Raw genomic sequence first — 22,467 nt, forward strand, 5'->3', positions numbered from 1 at the left:
TCCTCGCTCTATTTGCGAGTTGAACAAGAAATTAAAGGACTAGTAGAGGTACGGGGTAGCCTCTGCCTTTGTATGTAAATGTCGATGTAGAACTCTTTTATTGAACAATTGCACATAAATCTTTAGTGATCATGCTTATTGGACATTATTTCCTTGCTTTGGTGCATTTCACCTCCTTCCAAAATGAGGAAAGCAAAGAGCTTCCAGTAAAAATGATCTGTTTCACAGCTTCAAGGATGAAAAAGTTCATAAGCTATATGGTTTAGAGCCCTTGTTTACGAGACATTTCCTATTATTTTGGTGCAAAACATCTGTCCTCAAAGTATGTAAAAGTATTTTTCAATCACTTTGTACACGTAAAGTAACAATTATGTAACTGTTCATTCAAAATTCCTGCACTTTTACCAAAGTATCACTGTGAAGTAGTCTTAATGTTGTATAGTATTGTCACTTTTTTCCAACTATGACGACTTTTGCAATGAATCACGTCTGTAGGGGCTACTTTCCACCAAGTCGCTACTATCTCGCAAATATTTAATTTTTGGAGCCTATGTTTACTGTAAGATTTTTCCATCTAGCATTGTGTACTTTGAACAATGTGCATTTACGCCTTAAATTGTGCTACACCTGGTGTATACAGGGCGATACGGGTATAATTGCACAAATTGTGGTCATTGGTACCTTAATATGTACCCATTTCAGTGTGTTAGTTGTTTTTCCACTGCGACTAACAGTCTTCCCGCAAACACATCACATAATTTACTACCTGATGGTTTCAGCTGCACTACAAAATGGACTACACCTGTCCGTATATACTTACCGTTTTCAGTCTATGCGAGCACAGTTCAACCCCTGATTTGCTGGCCCGTGGAAAATAAGTATTAATGGGTTGTTCGTGCCACATGTACTTGGAGGTACTAACCTAACTAAAAATACTACTCCTAATAACTGTTATAATTATCCGCCTGTAAATGAAGTAAATGCCGATGTAATGCTGTTCAGTACTTCTCAGAGAAATGTACAGCAATTTTGATCTTCGTTATTCTGACTTGTTCGACCCTAGAAGCTTTTGGGTTTCCTGATAACTGTGTCACATGGTGGTGTATTGTTGTGGTACACTTCCATAAACTCTTCATTCAGAGATGCAGCGTTGCGTCCTTCAGATATATAAAATTAAATTCCGCACGGCGTTTAATTTTACCAACAGCCTGCGCCATATTGGTTTCACCTTCTGTTGGACGACTACTGTACTGTGAACTAGGACAGCAGATATGTGCCTGAAGGAAATTAACTGTGTAACTTCAGATTCTTGAGGAGAGTGTTACAGCTTTACCAGTACCAAAAAGGTTTATGATATCTGATATATGCTAGGCACACAGATGAAACACAGTAGAGCTACCTAATGTAGCGAAACAGTAAAAACAGCATAGATACTAACTGGATCCTCTTACCGATCATCCAAGTCACAACTTACAATTGCTGAAAGGTTCAAAGAAAACTTGGGCATAAATTAAAAGACGTATGCGACTCATACAATGACAGTTGGTGGTCTCTTCAGTGTACCATCGATATGTTTAAATCCGAAGATACGATTAAAACATCATAAGAAACTGTGCTAAAGGCATTCTCTGAAAATAATTTCGAGCAGTTAGCTCATGAGCCAACCCGAATAGTAACGTTTGTTTCCTCTTGGCAACAAACAATGCTGAGCAAAAAACGAGCATCAAAACGGATACTGGGATTAGTGAACACAGGATTGTCGTAGCGAGACTGAATACCGTAAATCACAGGTCCACCAAACATAAACGAAAGATATACGTATTCAAAAAAGCAAATTAGATTCTATTGACGCCTCCTTGATAGACAATTACCACTCCTTCCCAAATAAAAATGTAAATTTAGACCAGATGTGGCCAGAATTCAAAGAAATAGTGTTCACAGTAATTGAGAGACTTATACCAAATAAATTTACAAACGACGGAGCTGATCCCCCTTAGTGCACAAAGCAAGTGAGAACATTGTTGCATAAATAGCGAAAAAAGCATGCTAAAATTAAGCGAACGCAAAATACCCAAGAATGGTGATCTTTTACAGAAGATCGAAATATAGTGCAGATTTCAGTGTGAGATGCTCATAATAGTTTCGACAAAGAAACTTTGTATCGAAACCTGGCGAAAATCTAAAGAGATTCTGGTCGTATTTAACGTGTGCTAGCGGCAACACACAATCAATACCTTCTTTGCGCGATAGCAATGGAAATGCAATCGATGATAATGTTAATAAGCAGAGCTATTAAACACAACCTTCTAAAATTCCTTCATCAGGGAAGACGAAGTGAATATTGCAGGATTCGTAACAAGAACAGCTGCAAACGTAAGTAACTTTGGTGCAAAATGGCTCTGAGCACTATGGGACTTAACATCTATGGTCATCAGTCCCCTAGAACTTAGAACTACTTAAACCTAACTAACCTAAGGACATCACACAACACCCAGTCATCACGAGGCAGAGAAAATCCTTGACCCCGCCGGGAATCGAACCCGGGAACCCGGAAGTAACTTTGAAATAGATATTCTAGGAGTAGTGAAACGATTTAAATCGCTTAACAAAAGCAAGTCTTCCCGTCCAGACCGTATACGAATTTGTGTTCTTTCACAGAATGCTGATTCAATAGCTCTACACGTAACAATCGTATAGAAACGCTCACTCGATATCATATCGGTGGCCCAAGACTGGAAAGTCGCACGTCACAACACTGTTCAAGCAAGATTGTTGGAGTAATCCCTTATCGTTCTTTTGAAACACAACTAGTTCTTTACAAACACGAAGTGCTGAGTGGTGTCGATGAGGGATTTCAAATATTTCGTATTTTCAGGTTTGGAGAAGGCTTTTGATGCCATACCTCAGAAGTGACTTGTAATTAAAATTGTGTAGTTATGGAATATCGCATCAGTTATGCGACTGGATTCGTGATTTCCTGTGAGAGAGATTACAGTTCGTAGTAACTGTCGGAGGGTCATCGAGAAAAACAGAAGTTGTGTCTGGCGTTCCCAAAAGGAATGTCGTAAGTCCTGTGCTCTTCTTTACCTACATAAATGATTTAGATTGATTGCAGATGATGCTATCTTTTATCGTCTAGTGAAGTCAGCAGAAGATCAAAACATTGCAGATCGGTATAGAAAAGATAGTTGCGTTGTGCAAATATTGGCAATTGACCGTAAATAATTAAAAGTGTGAGGTCTTCCAGATGAGTGCTAAAAGGAATACGTTAAACTTCTGTCACACAATAAATCAATAAAATCTAAAGACCGTAAGTTCAACTAAATACCTAGGAATTACAATTACGAACAACTTACATTGGAAAGAGCACATAGAAAATATTGTGACGAAGGTCAACTAACAACTGCGTTTTATTGTCGGAATACTTAGAAGATGTAATAGATCTACCAAAGAGACTGTCTGCACTACGCTTTCCCATCCTGTTTCGGATGAGCAACACTTACCAGAGCTATCCTTACCAGATACGATTAACGGGGTACAGCGAGAAAGTTCAAAGAAAGACAACACGTTTTGTATTATCTGGAATAGGGGGAGAGTGTCACGAACATGAAACAGGATTAAAACAAAGGCTTTTGTCGTGGCGGCATCTCCTCACGAAATTTCAATCCCCAACATTCTCCTCCGAATGCGAAAATATTTTGTTGACGCCGACATACATAGGAAGAAACGATCATCATATTATAAGAGCGGAAATCAGAGCTCTCACGAAAGGATACAGGTGTTCGTTTTTATCCGCGTGCCGTTCGAGCGTGGAAGAACAGGGGTTAATTGCGAAACTTGTTCGATGAACCCTCTGCCAGAAACTTAAGCATGATTTGCTGAGTAGCCATGTAAATGTAGGTATAAAATATGCAGACATGCTGCTGACGTCAAACCAGGCTGATTGCTATACTTCCCAACCCTTTATTGAATCCCTCCAAAGGTATTGATATCAAGGTGTGACAAAAGGCTGCTGAAGATAAGGTGGATTGACAGGAAAGTTATGAATGATATCAAATAGTAGAAAGAAACAACAAGTTGTAGGAAACGTCCTGAGGCTTCAAGGAATATCCCAACCTGGTAACTAAGAGTAAAGTTAGGTTTAGAGAGAGACTAAGTTTTGACATCAGTACACAAGTTCAAGTGGATGTAGGTAGAAGTAATCGTGTGGAGATGAACAGACGGTTCGAGGATGACTGTTGTAAAGAGTTGCACCATAATAATCTGTGGGCTCATGGCTACAACAGCATACTTTAACTAGAAGTGTACAATAAAGTGCATTTCGCGTGCTACAGGAAAAAATAGATTGGTCTGTCACATTAGACTAAGGGGATTCAGTCGTAAAAAAGGGTGATAAATGTTCCTGATGTGTTATGGAGGGATGGAGAAGAATGGACATCTATTTATTTTTGTTATGAGATTTAAATGAAAATACTTGGCCCATGTACAGTTAAGAGTAGTTAACATATAATTATAACCAAATAAACAAGAATGATACTGTGGTTTGTAGATATAAATATATCTTAAGTTTCGAATAGGTTCATTGTCAATAGTGTTGATATTACCTTTAGCAGAAATGTTGAATTCAGTGTACATGAATCTTCACTTTAATTTCATAATGTCCATTAGATCTGAATGGCTAATATGTTTGGATTATTAGAGCCATCCAAACGTTCATTATAAAAACAGTTTTGCTGATTGGCTTCCACTACCAACAGTAAAGTCAATGGTGTCATCTTTCCTCACATGTGATGGCTCTGAGCACTATGGGACTTAACATCTGAGGTCATCAGTCCCCTAGAACTGAGACCTACTTAAACCTAACTAACCTAAGGACATCACACACATGCATGCCCGAGGCAGGGTTCGAACCTGCGACTGTAGCAATCGTGCGGTTTCGAACTGAAGCGCCTAGAACCGCTCGGCCACCATGGCGAGCTTGGAGAAGAAGATGACATTTACTTCATTTCTTCGTAGACTTCAAATATTTTGCTTGCAACTTCTAAACGAAAATTCCTTTTCCTTATTTTGAGAAACTTACTCATTCATAACGTCCATCAAATTGAAAGTCCCACATCTTGTTGGTGAATGTAGTACCTTATATACTGCATCGGTTGCAAGTATTTATTTCATTCACTACGCATTTCGATAGTTAAACTATCATTATCAAGTGGAAGATGTCGGCGATTTCTTGAAATTTTGTTTAATGTGGCTATGACATTATTTTTTATCTTGCAGTGATAATAACTAACTAAACAAGCAACAGCATCTACAAATAGAAAATACAAAATTGTTGAAACATACGTATAAATCATACAGTATCTACGGTGCATTCTGACGAATGGGAAAAGGCAGATATGCCTCCCTTGCAAAAATCATTACAAGATTCTACCGATGTGCCTTAGGCTAATCACGAAAAACTAAATCAGGATGCTATGGTTCAGTAATGCGACGGTTCAACCGAATATTATGACATGTACTAATGATACTGCATCATCAGTCGGTCTGACATTTTTATTTTTAATGATCAAGAATGAAACTAATGTAACATTAAAGTGGAATGATGGCCGTCTCGTTCACATCTATGTCTACATCAGTCTTTTGCAATTCAATGCAACATTTTTTCCATATTAAAGGTTTTCATAACTCCGTTCACGGATGGAACATGATAAAAATACTTACTCATGTGTGGCGGATTGAAATATATTTGCGGCCTCCTCCTTTAACGCCATTAATTAGAATTTTCAAACGGAAATATATCTGCGTACGTGTAATTCCAAGTGCATATGAGAGTGTGCGTTGGTATATTTGTGTGTGTGTTTGTGTGGGAGAGAGAGAGAGAGAGAGAGAGAGAGAGAGAGAGAGAGAGAGAGAGAGAGAGGGAGAGAGATAGAGAGGGAGAGGGAGAGGGAGAGGGAGAGGGAGAGGGAGAGGGAGAGGGAGAGGGAGAGGGAGAGGGAGAGGGAGAGGGAGAGGGAGAGGGAGAGGGAGAGGGAGAGGGAGAGGGAGAGGGAGAGGGAGAGGGAGAGGGAGAGGGAGAGGGAGAGGGAGTGAGAGAGTGGGAGGGAGAGAGGGGTGGAGAATGGAGTGGAGCAGATATTTTAATGAAGAGATCCTCCTATCCGTTTACGACAGATTGAATGACGGGTCTTACTAACAAATGTGTAGTCTCACTATTTCAGTATCGAATCCCAATAATCCAGTCAGTACAGTTACCAGTGGCTACTATATAAACCGTTGCTCACTCGTGTAGAGCCTTGGAATTAATAAAATTTGTAAACGAAAAACTGAATTAGTTACTTTCCTCTGCACTTCAAAATACAGTTGTTGGCTATTACATAGACAGCCTGAAATGGATCCATGTTTCTCACCAGAATAATTACAAAATGATGGAAACGTTGAGGATCTGCTAGATGGCAATCAATTTGCCTTTAGGAAACATAAACGCACCAGAGAGGCTGTCTCGACTTTAGATTGAAGCAAGACATAAGAAACTGCAAGACACTTTCGTAGGACCTACTGACCTAGAGAAAGCGTTAAACTGTGTAAAATGGCGCAAACGCTTAAGATTCTCAAGAAACATATGCATCCACTACAGGGGAAATCAGGTAATATATAGTATGTACAGTGACCAAGAGGGAGCAATGAGAATGTAAGAACTAGAGGAAGTGCTCCAGTTAAAACGGGCATAGCCCAGGGATGCAGTATTCTTCTCCACGGAGCACCTGTGTATTAAGTAACAAATGAAGGAAGTAAATGAAAACTTCAGAAAAGTGATTCATGGTCAAAGGGTGTCTGCGACAATGTGATAAGATTTTGTGGTGAGATTCCTCCCCTTTGTGAAAGTGAGGATGAATTGCCGGACCAGATCAATGGAAAGAACAGGTAACTCAGCAGATGCTAGAGATTCAAAGTGAACCAAAACACCACAGCAGTCTTGATGAGTGCGAGGTAGACCAGCGATAAAGTTAGCATGAACATTGAGAGCCTCGCGGTTGCTGAAGTGAGTGAATTCTGGCATATTGGAAGCAAAACAGTTTTCTGATGGGTGAAGGATTGAGTACATTAGCACACCGGATAAAAAGTTCACATCCACCGGAGGCCTCAAACTAAGTGTAACACCACCTGTAGCCCTCACATTAGCCTCAACTCGACAACAAAGATATTCCATGAGTTTATTCTGGTACATCATATCCGGCGAAAGCCAGTCATTTGTGATTAGATGCGGCAGAGCTTCGAAGCAGCGTGGTTATGCATTACCACGCTTGGCCCGCTGTTCCAAATAGACATACGAGTATTCTGTGGCATCGAGATCGAGCGAATTAGCAGACCAGCCCAGGTGCTACATGATGAATGGCTATTCGTCAGGCCGTGAATATATGTGATCACTTTATCTGCTATCTTGGAGTGGTCACAGCATATCTCATCAAGGAGACGTAGAGGAAGAGTCAAAACTTAGTCACAGGACATTTTGAGATACTGGTTCTTCTTAATAGCAAACTGAAAAAGTGAACATAAGCCGCGATACGAAAAACACCCCATAAGATCACAGAAGCACCTATGATCTGAACTACGTCCACCACACAATGAGTATTAAGTGCCTCTTTCTCCATCGCTGCTCCTGACTCTTTGTATGGTTTGAAAATAGGTAAAACCGCAACTCATTGACATATACTACACGATCCCGTCAGCAGCAATTCCTGTCAGTGGTAGTGAATGCGGGTCCATGTCGAAAACACATTGCTCATAATGACACATAATGTTGAAGGACTTCAGTGAGCCAAACTAGACCGTAGGCCGCTGGAGACGTGTAGTATGGTTCAATTCCTGTCATGATTGAAAGCGAAGTCACTGTCATCTGGTCATAGTCCATGTTGGTTAGTATCTATTCACAGTCATCATTCTTATGCCCTGTTACATCGTTACGAATCATGTAGGATTCCATGTAGACACATTCTCCAGTCCTCGTTGATACACAGACAAGTCAGTCAGTCTTTCACGATGTGGTCATAGGCATGCACAAACACATTCTTCCACTGTCACGTGTCCAATTTAACCCGACTTACTGTCCAAGTTCCATACATCCGACTGGAAGGTACACACCTCTTTACTGCCATGACATATATGGCCGGTGGAGAGTCATGTGAGTGCCTGGTTCTTTGGACCCCGCAGTCCAAAATATGTCTTTCAGCGACATGATTATTATGAATAAATCCAGCTACATTGCAATGTAAATTTTTTATATTTTATCCAATTCACGATGTGGCCATTTCGGCAAACTGCCCTCGTCAGGTGCTATATACCATAGTTGCTTCCATGTCAGGTCCTGGGAAACGAGTAATATCCGACATACAACTCCACTGTACATCTGGAAGAAAGTAATAATTTTGAAACAGACAGGATAGTCTTTCTTTTTCTTGTGCCTTTTTCCTGCAGTGACGCAGGGTCGGCATGGTTAATCGGAATTGGCAAGGTTAATTGAAGGGGTGGCGAGATGCCCTTCTTGCCTCCACCCTGTACCCCCTGGGACGGTATTAGTGTACCCCAAATGTCTGTGTCTAGTGTAATCCATGGAATAGTGCAAATGTGTTCAAATTTCTGCGAGGCGTGTAGCTGAGACAGAAAGTGGGGACCAGCCTGGTATTCACCTAGTGGGATGTGGAAAACCGCCTAAAAACCACATACAGGCTCGTTGGCACACCGACCTCCGTCGTTAAGCCGCTGGGCGGATTCGATCCGGGGCTCGGGCGCCTACCCTAGTCCAGGCAGCAGCGCATTAGGGCTCTAGGCTAAACTGGCGGGTAAAAGCAAACAGGACATGACAGCAACGATGTTACATAGCACCTGACGATGGAAATTTGCCGAAATGGGTTCATCGTGAATTATATAAAATACAAACAATTTACACAGTAGTGTAGCTGGATTTATTTACAATAATGCCTACTAGAAATTCTACTTTATACACTGCAGTAAAAAGCGTATAGTGTGCTACTTCAAAGGGGTGGCTATTATTTTGTCTAGTCAACTTAAGAAGAAGTGGGCTATTGGGGCTATTTGATATCGAAATGTCTGAGTATGTGTCTACCAACCACCTCCCTCCCCTCCCCCATGAATGACGGGTCTTGCCCATGGTAGGGTGGCTTGCATGCCTCAGCGATACAGAGAGCCGCACCGTAGATGCAACCACAACGGAGGGATATCTATTGTGAGTCCAGACAAACCAGACTTTTCAGTAGTTGCAGGACTGATTGTTCTGGCCTTGTAACAACAACCAAAAGGACCTAGCCATGACGGTACTGCGATCGGCTGAAAGCAATGGGAAACTAGAGCCATAATTTTCTCCGAGGGCATGCAGCTTTACTACATGTATAAATAATGATTGCATACTCTTGGGTAAAATATTCCTGAAGTAAAATAGTTCCCCATTCGGATCTCCGGGCGGGGAGACGTCGTTATCAGGAGAAACAAAACGCGTTCTACGGATGGGTGCGTGGAAAGTCGGATCTCTTGAACGCGCAGGTGGGTTAGCACATTTAAATAGAGAAATGGATAGGATTAAGTGAGATATAGCGGGAACTAGTGAAGTCCGTGGCAGGAGCAACAGGACTTTCCGTCAGGTGAATACGAGGTTATAAGAACAAAATCAAATAGAGGTAATGCAGAAGTAGGTTTGATAATGAGTAAAACATCAGGAAAGCTGATAAGCTACCATGAACAGCATAGTCAACGCATTATTGTAACAAATATAGATACGAAGATCAGTAGTATAACTTTATATGTCAGCAAGCTCCGCAGATGAAGAGGAGATTGAGGAAATGTATGATGAGATTAAAGAAATAATTCAGTTAGTTACGAGAGCCGAGAGAAGGGGATTGTAATTCGGTAGTGGGAAAAGGAAGAGAAGGGAAAGTAGTAGGTGAATACGGACTGGGGAAAAAGACTCAAAGAGGAAGCCGCCTGGTAGAATTTTATACGGAGCATAATTTAATCATAGATAACACTTGGTTTAAGAATCGTGAGAGAGGGTTGTACATGTGAATGGGACCTGGAGACACCGGAAGGTTTCAAATTGATTGTACAATGATTAGAGATTTAGGTACCAGGTTTGAAATTTTAAGACATTTCCAGGGACAGATGTAGACTCTGACCATAATTTATTCGTTATCAGCTCCAGATTAAAACTGAAGAAACTGCAAAAATGCAGGAATTTGAGAAGATGGGATTTGGATAAACTGAAATAACAAGAGGTTATAGAGAATTTCAGAGGGAGCATTAGGGAACGTTTGACAAGAACAGTGGAAAAGAATACATAATGGGAGAAGAATAGGTAGATTTGAGAGATGAAATAGAGGAGGCAGCAGAGGATCAAGTAGGTAAAAAGTAGTAGAAACCCTTGGGTAACAGAAGAGACACTGAATTTCATTGATAAAAGGAGAAAATATAAAATTGCAGTGAATAAAGCAGGCGAAAAGGAGTACAAACGTCTCATAAATGACATAGACAGGATGTGTAAAATGGCTAAGCAGGGGTGGCTAGAGAACAAATGTAAGGATGTAAAGGTATATATCGCTAGGGGTAAGAGAGATACTGCCTACAGGGAAATTAAAGAGGCTTTTGGAGAAACGAGAACCACCTGTATAAATATTAGGAGCTCAGATGGAATACTAGACCTAAGTAAAGAAGGGAAAGCTGAAAGGTGGAAGGTGTATATACAGGGTCTATACAAGGGCGATGTACTTGAGGGCGAAATTATAGAAATGGAAGAGGACGTACATGAAGATGAAATGGGAGATACGATACTATGTGAAGAATCTGACAGAGCACTGAAAGACCTATGTCGAAACCGGGCCCCTGGGGTAGATACTGATAGCCTTGGGAGAGCCAGCCATGACAAAACTCAACCATATGGTGAGCAAGATGTATGAGACAGGTGAAATACCCTCAGACTTCAAGAAAAATACAGTAATGCCAATCCCACAGGAAGCAGGTAGTGCCAGGTGTGAAAATTACCGAAATATCAGTTTAATAAGTCGCGATTGAAGAATACTAAAGCTAATTCCTTATAGGAGAATGGAAAACCTCGGGGGAGATCAGTCTGGATTCTGTAAGAATGTTGTAACAGGCTAGGTAATACTGATTCTGCGACTTATCTTAGAAGATAGGCCAAGGAAAAGTAAACCTACGTTTCTAGCATTTATAGATTTTGACAATGTTGACTGGAATACTCTCTTTCTAATTCTAATGGTGGCAGTGGTAAAATACAGGGAGCAGAAGGCTATATACAATTTGTACAGAAAGCAGATGGTAGTTAAAAGAGTCGAGGGCCACGAAAGAAAAGCAGTGATTTAGTATGGAGTGAGACAGGGTTGTGGCCTGTTCCCTGTGTTATACAGTCTATTAATTGAGCAAACAGTAAAGGAAACAAAAGAAAATCTTGGAGTAGGAATTAAAGTCCAGGAAGAAGAAATAAAAAATTCGAGGTTTGACGATGAAATTGCAATCCTGTCAGAGACAGCAAAGGGCTTGGAAAAGCAGTTGAACTGAATGGACAGTATCTTGAAAGGAGGGTGCAGATGAACATCAATAGAAGCGGAACGAGGATAATGGAATGTAGTCGAATTAAATCAGGTGATGCTGAGCGAATTATATTAGGAAATGAGACACTTGAAGTAGTAAATGACTTCTGCTATTTGGTCAGCCGAATAACTGATGAAGGCCGAAGTAGAGAGGATATAAAATATAAACTGGCAATGTCAAGAAAGAGGATAGAGAAGCAAGGAGAACTGCATCAAACGCGTCTTTGGACTGAAGACCACAACAGCAATGTGTGTCTGAAGCACAGTATTGTATGGATGTGTCGAAAAAGTCAAACCTGTCAAGGAATGAAATTTGGTGGTTAGAAATGTAGTGTTATAGAATAGTGCTGAAAAGCAGGAACGACCACAGCATGCCAAACATCACACGTGCAGCATGTGCGGGTGGCAAGGTGCGGCCTACCACTCGGGTTTGCTCGGTCCTTCTCGGAAGCACCCAGAAGAGCGTGACATTTCATTAAGCATGACGGTGCGACACTTTCCGTTCGGCACAGTTCACTGAGTTCGGCAGAATCGTGGTGTCACCGTTATTTAACCTTCTTTTTTGTTTATAGTTCAAAGGACGTTCACAGGCCCAGTGGCTGTTTTCACAAAAGAGAGACGGCTTAGCGATGCATTGCCACAATCCTTTAAAGTGAATGCAAAGGGCAGAAGAGGGGCGAGAATTCTCTGTTCGCATAAAGGACATGTACTGCTTATTTGCTATGAAACGGCGTTACAGTACCATCCAGAGAGTTTCAACATTTAGCTTACACTGAAAGAACAAAAACTTACAACGATCAAAAGACGGGGTTTATTTTTCTGTACATGAAAAAGTACTTTGTGCTAAATTTGCAGAAATAGCACTTTTCAAACAATTGAAGATATGAATAATAACATTCCTGGTCTCACCCATTGCTCCATTGTCAGCTGCGACGATATCCAACGGGAATTAATTAAGAGTATAGAGTCTTCATATGCTACCGCAAAGTATGTTGGTTAAGTCAAGTGGGAACGATTTTTCGATTTAATAATCGTTATTGTTGAGTTTATGAAGGAAAAAGGAGTGCAAAACGAAAATTATATCGTCCGGAATGAATTACAGACTTCGCATTGTAAGGCGACGCGACTGCACACTGCCAAAAGTAAAACATTGCACGGTAACATTTTCCTGATTTGATGGGGATGCATTTCAAAAGAAAATCTCGTTGTGTAGGGGACAGATTCTGACAAAGACAGTCCAGTTCCTTAAGCATGCTAGTCTTAAAGAAACCGCGAGGTTTGAAAATTTGCTTGTGGCCTTGCACGAATTAAAAGAATGGATTTGTAAATGTTTGTAATGCATTGTTAGTTCTTCAGCTGTTTTCGGCCTGTTGTCAAGACCGTTTGCCATTTCAGTTGAAAGCGCCCTATGCATGTGCAGACGTACCTAATTAATGAGAAAGTTAATTCCTGCCTCAGTGACAAATATTTTTATGTTAAAACTGTCCAAGATGTTTACATTAGTTACTTCAGGCAGATTTTGCAAGCCGCCATTATGAGGTTGCGAAAGTGCTAAAAAATTTAATCGACATATTTGTGTACCTTATTCGATTATGAAACTAAATAAGTCACCATTACGTGTCAACCTGATTGCAAAACTCTGTGAAATTGTCTGCATCGCTGAATACGTTGATAGTTTGCACCACATAAGAACTGTAATATGTCTTCAGCGCTCCAAAAATATTTAATTAATACTGGAAACTTGTTTTGTTTGTCATCTATGTGGTTAAGAAATGTGAAATATAAAACAAAGTAGTATGCAATGTAACTGCACTGTCATTTACAGGCAGCGTGTTTACTATTTTCCTCTCTTCCCCCTCCTCGCGACCAGACAGAATGGCATGGTTATGGGAGAAATGTGAAGGAGGGCTGAACGCCTTAGCACGCAAGCATATTCGTGGCCCGCGAGCCGAAATCTTTTACAACATGTTGAAAAGTGTATGCTTAATAGGAACGAACAGGTTTTCCACAGCACTCTCGAGGAGAGGAATTTGTAGAAAAAAATGCAAGAAGTGACATGATGACTGACCAAAAAAAATGGTTCAAATGGTTTTGAGCACAATAGGACTTAACTGTAGTGGTCATCAGTCCCCTAGAACTTAGAACTAATTAAACCTAATTAACCTAAGGACATCACAACATCCATGCCCGAGGCAGGATTCCAACCTGCGACTGTAGCGGTCGCGCGGTTTCAGACTGTAGTGCCTAGAACCGCTCGGTCACTAAGGCCGGCGATCACTGAACAGGATAATACAGAAGTACCTCCAGGACTTCATAGACAACTGCGTGAAAGCTACATCACGCAGAAAACACACGTATAGCAGTGGATAGAGCATCTGTCCAAGTTCTTAACAAACATTACAGGTGTTCAAAATTGGCGTCATATATGATGCGGCAAATGTCAATATGCACGTACAATTTATTGGAGCCACTGCCACGAATTGCGCGGCAAGGCGAGACCGCAGCCGGATTTCGAAACGCCTTCATTGTATTACCTATCTGCCGGCGCGAACAGTACTGGGCGGATGACGTGTCTACATGTTCTGATAAACCTGCTGCCTACTGCAACAACGCCACGGCACCTGTTTTGAACGAAAACGCGGGGAGATGCTCCTTCCACTAATACATATAATTTTTCTATATGTCCAGTAATTCTCGCGCAGTCGTGTGAAACCCCTTACGTAATTACAAACTAGCGACCCACCCCAGCTTTGCAGAGGCGGCTCTGAGTATCTAGGGCAACACGACTTTTTTATAATATGTAGTGAATAGCGAGGAAACACGTGATGTTCTCGGTCAGACTTATGTCTGTCCTCACTTTCGGAAGGAGTGTCCAAAGAGTAAGTTAAAGCCTGCTGTTCTCGACCTGCAACAAGTACCTCCTCATGATTCTCATTGGAATCTTGAGACTGCTTCATCATTAGTCTTTTAGCTTTACTACTTTACTGCAAAAGAGCTCACTAGTATCATGAAATTTTTATTTGTGGACAAAATGAAGTCAAAATGCAATAAGTAGGAAACCAAATCACAAAGAAAAATCAATAAATTTGTTTTTTTTCTCTTTATTGTAATTTCATTCCCTTGACCCATACGGGCAGGGGAGGGCTGTCAGTGGCACAGGCCACCACTCTTCAGCCAATTGGATTTACAAATATACAGAAGGATGATTACATAAAAAGGGGGATAAAAAGGGGGACATAAGAAACACAGTAAACGAAGAAGATGGGAGTTAAAATATACACCAAGATAGGAACATGTACTGGAGTACAGTTAAGAAATAGACATAAAGCTAAAAGAACACATCTGGAAAATCAAAGTGCACTTAAAAAAACACTGGAGGCAAACATAAGCTAAAAATCGGCCACTGGATAAAAATCACACTGAGCAAAACACCTGAAACCCCACTGGAAACGATGGAGCACTCATGAAGAAAAAAAAAAACTGCTGGTAGGGACCTGCCGAGGGACTGGAGGCTGAAGAGGAGGGAAAAGAGGGGAGGAAGGTGCGAGGGGGGGGACTGGGAGGAAGAGGAAAAAAAGGGGGCAGGAGGCGCACCAAGGGGCAGGAGGCGGGCAGGGCAGGAGATGAAGAGGGAACACAAGCATTAGGAAGTACTGCGACACTGAAGGGGAGCACAGGAGAGGGAGGGGGTGTAGGAGGGGGAAAGTGAATTCGTTTTTTCTAACCAAGATATTAAATGAAAATGAAACCTGACGAAAGAGGCAGAGGATTTCATTAAGCTTTCGATACACTGTGCGAAATCAGTACATCTCTATATCCTAACAAGTAAACTACCTGTTAGTTTGAAGTCGTATAGATAACACTATGGCGCTTAATGCAGTCACTGACAAACTACTGATCATACTTTTGTCACTGAATTAAGGAAACAAACAGTCCATTTATTGGCTCTTCTTTTACTGATGATCTGACAGCGCCATCTATTGGTTCTCTGATGTACTACGCTGTGATGTTTGTGTCGCCGAGGTAAACACCCGCAATACTAAGCTGAGAAGGATCCTAAAATTAAAAAACAAAAAAAAAATCGAATGGCTCTGAGCAGTATGGGACTTACTGCTGAGGTCATGAGTCCCCTAGAACTTAGAACTACTTAAACCTAACTAGCCTAATGACAACACACACATCCATGACCGAGGCAGGATTCGAACCTGCGACTGTAGCGGTCACGCGGTTCCAGACTGTAGCGCCTAGAACCGCTCGGTCACACCGGCCGGCAAAAATTTTAAATTAAGATTTTGATGAAATGAAGAATGTATGTTGCCTCAAGCTGCACTTACGTTACCTTTGAGGACATCATGAAAATTCTTCTAGCGGTTTTCGAGATAAGTGTTTTCAGTGAAACAGACAGACGAATTTGTTTAAAATAGTGTCATTGTGTTTTGTTACACACCCTAAACAAGCCACAATCAGGTTTGGCAAATCTTTTTTGTCTACAGATGTAACAGTTTTACTGTTTTATTATTAGGATAGATAACTCTGTACATCAGGGAATAATTTCCAGGCAAAGCTGTACAGAGCAAAAGTACCAGAGTAATTCGTTTGTTAAAATATATACGACGTACTTTTAAGTTTAAGCAGTGAAAACCGTAGTGCGTCGCATCAAATCAGTCTCGAGGCTGAATGAGAAGTATGCTTAACGTCTAACAAAATAAAACAATTTTTTCTATCATGAGCGAGTTATAGTTAGAAAATACGCGTTGATAATATGAATCTGAAGAGTGTTGGAGCAGTACATGATATAATGGAAATGGAGCATCTTGATCGAGCAACTTGTTCCAGCCGCGGCCCGCTGTCGGGACACATACGTCAGCAGCGGCGGCCACCAGTACGCAAAGTGGCGCAGACATCATAGCTTCCGCCCGCCACTGCATCCCCGTCGGGAGAGTTGGCAGCAATGGGCCTATGCAAATCACACAGTAATTGCCAACTGCGAGCGCAGCCCCGGATCACGCGCTGCCAAGCCAATTCGGTCGCCAGACGATACCCAATCCAATTCCACTCACAGTCGCTCTGTGCTTTTTTTCCCCCCCGACAGCGAGTGGGACGGGGGAAAAGCATTAGCATAACAGAAAATTGCGGCTGTGGCGTCTGTCCCAGAGGATGCCCACAGACATGCACTTCCGGTTAGTCTGTTGTGGCAGTCTTCTCATCGTTTGTTTCCCGTGGTTTCTCGAGCGTCCGGTCGTGTGTTTTCACAGGGTAATTCAATAGAACAGAAATACTGTTACTGAACTGCGACGAATCAATAACCCATGAGAGAAATATCACGCATTTCTCAATTTTCATTGCTTTCGGTCCAGGTCGTTTAAATTTTTTCGACTCGTACCTTCTGATTTCATTTGGGGTTTTATCAGGCCACAGGTGGTTGGTGATACAGCTAGCCACATTTTTACCAAATTAACTAATGGAGGATAAAATCAATATGAAAATATCGTTGTTCACCTCTCCTTCCTATGTAATCCAATTCAAAATTAGTTTTTAAAATTGTTAATAGACCGAGTGGATTTTACCTAATTTTCATTCCAAAGTTCATTCGTCACTTATTTTTATGTTACTCAAGCAACCTTACGGTAAGGGCGGAGAGTACTTCTTGTGCAACTGTCAGCTCTCCTCTTTCCTGCCTCCGTCTCGAATTTCCGCGGGATGAACAAATGTTGTTAACCCACAGTGTTGCGTCTTTACTCCTCTGCATTTAATCTGACGGAAGGGAAAATGTGTGTATCTCAATGAAGACCTACTGGTGAAAGTCATAGGCACGAGCCTTACACCATCTGCTTTGCACCCTGATACAGTATCAGCAAAATAATTTACAAAAAGGTGACCCTGCTCTCTAATAACTGAGGGTAGACAAGTAATGCGAATTATAAATTAATTAACACAGACAAACCGATAAAGATTTATAATAAACACCAACAACACTGAAAATTTTAATTTTAAAAACACATGATTTCTTCAGTAACGTCTAAATTCCTACTGAACGGTGGTCCTACGAGAAGCTTTATAAGTTAATAACGTCAGTTATTGAAATATATGAACATTTCTTGAATTAAGTATTGTAACACAAAAGATGACATAGTCCCCATTAATATCAAGCCGTGACGTGGACGCAGTACATAATTTTCTTCACCAGCGTACTTACCGTCCGTAACCAAGAACCCTATAAGCGATCCAAAGTCTCTACATCTACATACATACTCCGCAATCCACCATACGGTGCGTGGCGGAGGGTACCTCGTACCACAACTAGCATCTTCTCTCCCTGTTCCACTCCCAAACAGAACGAGGGAAAAATGACTGCCTATATGCCTCTGTACGAGCCCTAATCTCTCTTACCTTTATGGTCTTTCCGCTAAATATAAGTTGGCGGCAGTAAAACTGTACTGCAGTCAGCCTCAAATGCTGGTTCTCTAAATTTCCTCAGTAGCGATTCAAGAAAAGAACGCCTTCTTTCCTCCAGAGACTCCCACCTGAGTTCTTGAAACATTTCCGTAACACTCGCGTGATGATCAAACCTACCAGTAACAAATCTAGCAGCCCGCCTCTGAATTGCTTCTATGTCCTCCCTCAATCCGACCTGATAGGGATCCCAAACGCTCGAGCAGTGCTCAAGAATAGGTCGTATTAGTGTTTTATAAGCGGTCTCCTTTACACATGAACCACATCTTCCCAAAATTCTACCAATGAACCGAAGACGACTATCCGCCTACCCCACAACTGCCATTACATGCTGGTCCCACTTCATATCGCTCTGCAACGTTAGGCCCAAATATTTAATCGACGTGACTGTGTCAAGCGCTACACTACTAATGGAGTATTCAAACATTACGGGATTCTTTTCCTATTCATCTGCATTAATGTACATTTATCTATATTTAGAGTTAGCTGCCATTCTTTACACCAATCAAAAATCCTGTCTAAGTCATTTTGTATTCTCCTACAGTCACTCAACGACGACACCTTCCCGTACACCACAGCATCATCAGCAAACAGCCGCACATTGCTATCCACCCTATCCAAAAGATCATTCATATAGTGTAAGTAGGCTGTTTAGGTTTTCTTATCGGCAACGCTACGTAGAGCTCGGTATGATAATCACTGGCTGTGCTGTGTGCAGTCTGTGGCTAGTTTGCATTGTTGTCTGCCATTGTAGTGTTCGGCAGCGGCAGCTGGATGTGAACAGCGCGTAGCGTTGCGCAGTTGGAGGTGAGCCGCCAGCAGTGGTGGATGTGGGAAATGAGATGGCGGATTTTTGAGTACAGAATGGATATTATGAACTGCTATGTATATTATGCTTTTTCAACACTATTAAGGTAAATACATTGTTTGTTCTCTATTAAAATCTTTCATTTGCTAACTATGCCTATCAGTAGTTAGTGCCTTCCGTAGTTTGAATCTTTTATTTAGCTGGCAGTAGTGGCGCTCGCTGTATTGCAGTAGTTCCAGTAACGAAGATTTTTTGTGAGGTAAGTGATTTGTGAAAGCTACAGATTAATGTTAGTCAGGGCCATTCTTTTGTAGGGATTTTTGAAAGTCAGATTGCGTTGCGCTAAAAATATTGTGTCAGTTTAAGCACAGTCATGTATAATTTTTCAAAAGGGGACGTTTCAATAGATAGAAAACAACAGCGGTCCTACCACTCTTACTTGGGGCATCCCAGATGCAGATGATACCCTCACCTCCGATGAACACTCACCATCGAGGACAACGTACTGGGTTCTATTACTTAAGAAGTCTTCGAGCCACTCACATATTTGGGAACCAATCCCATATGCTCGTACCTTAGTTAGGAGTGTACAGTGGGGCACCGAGTCAAACGCTTTCCGGAAGTCAAGGAATATGGCATATGGCATCCGTCTGATATCCTTCATCCATGGTTCGGAAGATATCATGTGAAAAAAGGGCGAGGTGCGTTTATGGAGCGATGCTTTCTACAGCCGTGCTGATGCATGGACAGCAACTTCTCTGTCCCAAGGAAGTTCATTATATTCGAACTGAGAATATGTTCGAGAATCCTGCAACAAACCGATATTAAGGATATTGGTCTGTAATTTTGAGGATCCGTCCTTCTACGCTTCTTATATACAGGCGTCACTTGCGCTTTTTTCCAGTCGCTCGGGACTTTATGTTGGGCAAGAGATTCACGATAATTGCAAGCTAAGTAAGGAGCCAATGCAGTAGACTACTCTCTGTAAAACCGAATTGTAATCCCATCTGAACCCGGCGATTTACTTATTTTCAACCCATTCAGCTGCTTCGCAATCCCAGGGATGTCTATCACTATGTCCTCCAAACGGGAATCAGTACGAGACTTGAACGGCGGTATGTTTGTACGATCCTCCTGCGTGAAAGATTTCTCAAACGCTAAATTTAAAATTTCAGCTTTCGTTTTGCTGTCTTCCGTTGCCAGACCAGACTGCTCAGTGAGTGACGGGATGGAAGCCTTCGACCCGCTTACCGATTTTACGTAAGACCAGAATTTCCTTGGGTTTTCAGTCAGATCTTTTGCTACGGTATGACGGTGGTAGTGGTCGTATGATTCGCGCATCGCTCTTTTTACAGCAGCACGAATCTCTACTATCTTTTGCCTGTCCTCATTCTCCCAATCTTTCTTGTACCGCGAGTGCAACTGTCTTTGCTTTCTGAGCACTCTCCGAATTGCACTGTGAAACCACGGTGGGTCTTTTCCGTCCGTAACCCACTTTTTCGACACATACTTGTCCAATGCGTAATTTACAATGTGTTTAAAATTTGCCCATAATTCTTCTACGTCCATCGTACCGGAAGTACATAAATAAAGTCACACAACTCATACATCCGCTCTGTTGGCTGATATCTAGAATTTCCCTTTATCGTTTGCTGTTCTGAACCGTTCTTCCTTCTCTCCCTTCCCTCCTGCTTCCAACAGCACCTCTTCTCCCACCAACAACCACCAACGTCATAACACTTGAGCCAATTGGAACTCGAGCAGTTCCCCACCAAGTGACACACTTCGTTCAAATCTTTGACTTATACACTGAGGTGACGGCATACATCCTACTATCATGTCGGATCTCCTTTTGCCAGGAATAGTGCAGCAACTCGACTTGACGTGGACGCAAGTCGATGGAAGTGCCACGCAGAAATACTGAGCCATGAAGTCTCTATCGTCGTCCGTAATTACTTAAGTGTTGCAGGTGCAGGCTTTTGTGCACAAACTGACCTTTCAATTACGTCCCATAAATTTCCAATGAGATTCATGTCGGGCGATCCGGTTGACCAGTTCATTCGCTTTACTAGTCCAGAATGTTCTTCGATTAAATGGCGAACAATTGTGGCCTGGTGACGTGGAGCATTGTCATCTGTAAATATGAAGAGAAACCTGTGTAAATACGTTGTTGTTTGCGAACATAAAGTCCGTGAAAGGTGGTAAATAGCCCTTTCCAATCAATTATCGGTTCAGATGGACCAGAGGACCTAATCCATTCCACGAGAACACAGGCCACACCATTATGGAGCCAGCAGCAGCTTCCACTGTGACATGTTGACAACATGAGTCCGCGGTTCCGTAATGCCAGCGCCACGCTACATTCCTACCTTGAACTCTTACTGACAGAAACCGCGAGTCATCTGACCTGTTCACGGTTTTACAGTCGTCTGGGGTCCAACTGAAATGGTCATGAGCCCAGCGGAGGCACTGCTGGTGATGTCTTGCTGTTAAGAAAGGCACTCGCGTCCGTCGCCTGATGCCATAGCTCAATAACACCAAGTTTCGGCGCATTGTCCTAACGCGTGTGTTCGTCGTACCTCCCACACTAATTTCTGCGATTATTTAAGGCAGTTTTGCTTGTCTGTAAGCACTGACAACTCTACGCAAACGCCACTGCTCTCGGTAGTTAAGGGAAGGCAGTCGGCCACGGTTTTGACCGTGGTGAAAAGTAAAGCCTGAAATGTGCTATTGTCGGCACACTCCTGACACTGTGGAGCTCGGAATATTGAATTCGCTGCTTGTTTCCGAAATTTGATGTCCTTTACGTCGATCTCCAACAATGATTCCGCGTTCGAAGTCCGTTAATTCACGTCGTGCGGCCATAATCACGTCGGAAACCTTTTCACATGAATCACCTGCGAACAAATGACAGCTCCGCCAATGCACTGCCTTTGATATCTTGCGTATGTGATGCTGTCGCCTTCTGCATGTGTGAATATCGCTACCTCCTGACTTTCGACTCCTCGTTGTATCCAAATGTAGCCCTATTCCGACACTAATGATTCTGTAACCAAAATACATATCGTAATCTACAGGTTGTAGACTTTCGTGGCAGGTAATGTCATGGTTAACAAAATGTTCCGTGCTGTTATCCTGTGGTCGAATGGATTTCACAATGAAAGCCAACATTTCGTGTCCATATGCGGAGGACATTTTCAAGTCGGGTCGTAGCTATTTTGAATGTTCTATTCATACCCTGGCTCGCTACTTTATCGCTACTGGATTCATTTCAGGTTATTAAAGTGAGTACCATGTCCGATGTTAGCCATCCGTATACTCTACTTCGGGTCCAACTATCTGCGGTCCACTGCGGCTGACTTGCGGCAGCCTGCAAATGCCTGTCAGCAAAACGTGCTCGCTCGCTCGCACTATTCCTTTAATGCCTCTAGGTCCCCTCAGAATCCTGCTTAGCGGAAACCATTTCTAATCTTCTACCTTTTTGTTCATATTTAGCAGACTCAAAACCCACTTAACTATCTGTTATTTTCCACTGCAGCCTCAGGATTATCCCAAGACTCGTTCAGTTATAGTGAGCAAGTACTGCTCACA

The sequence above is a fragment of the Schistocerca cancellata genome, chromosome 5, assembly GCF_023864275.1.
Source record: "Schistocerca cancellata isolate TAMUIC-IGC-003103 chromosome 5, iqSchCanc2.1, whole genome shotgun sequence".
Classification (NCBI taxonomy): domain Eukaryota; kingdom Metazoa; phylum Arthropoda; class Insecta; order Orthoptera; family Acrididae; genus Schistocerca; species Schistocerca cancellata.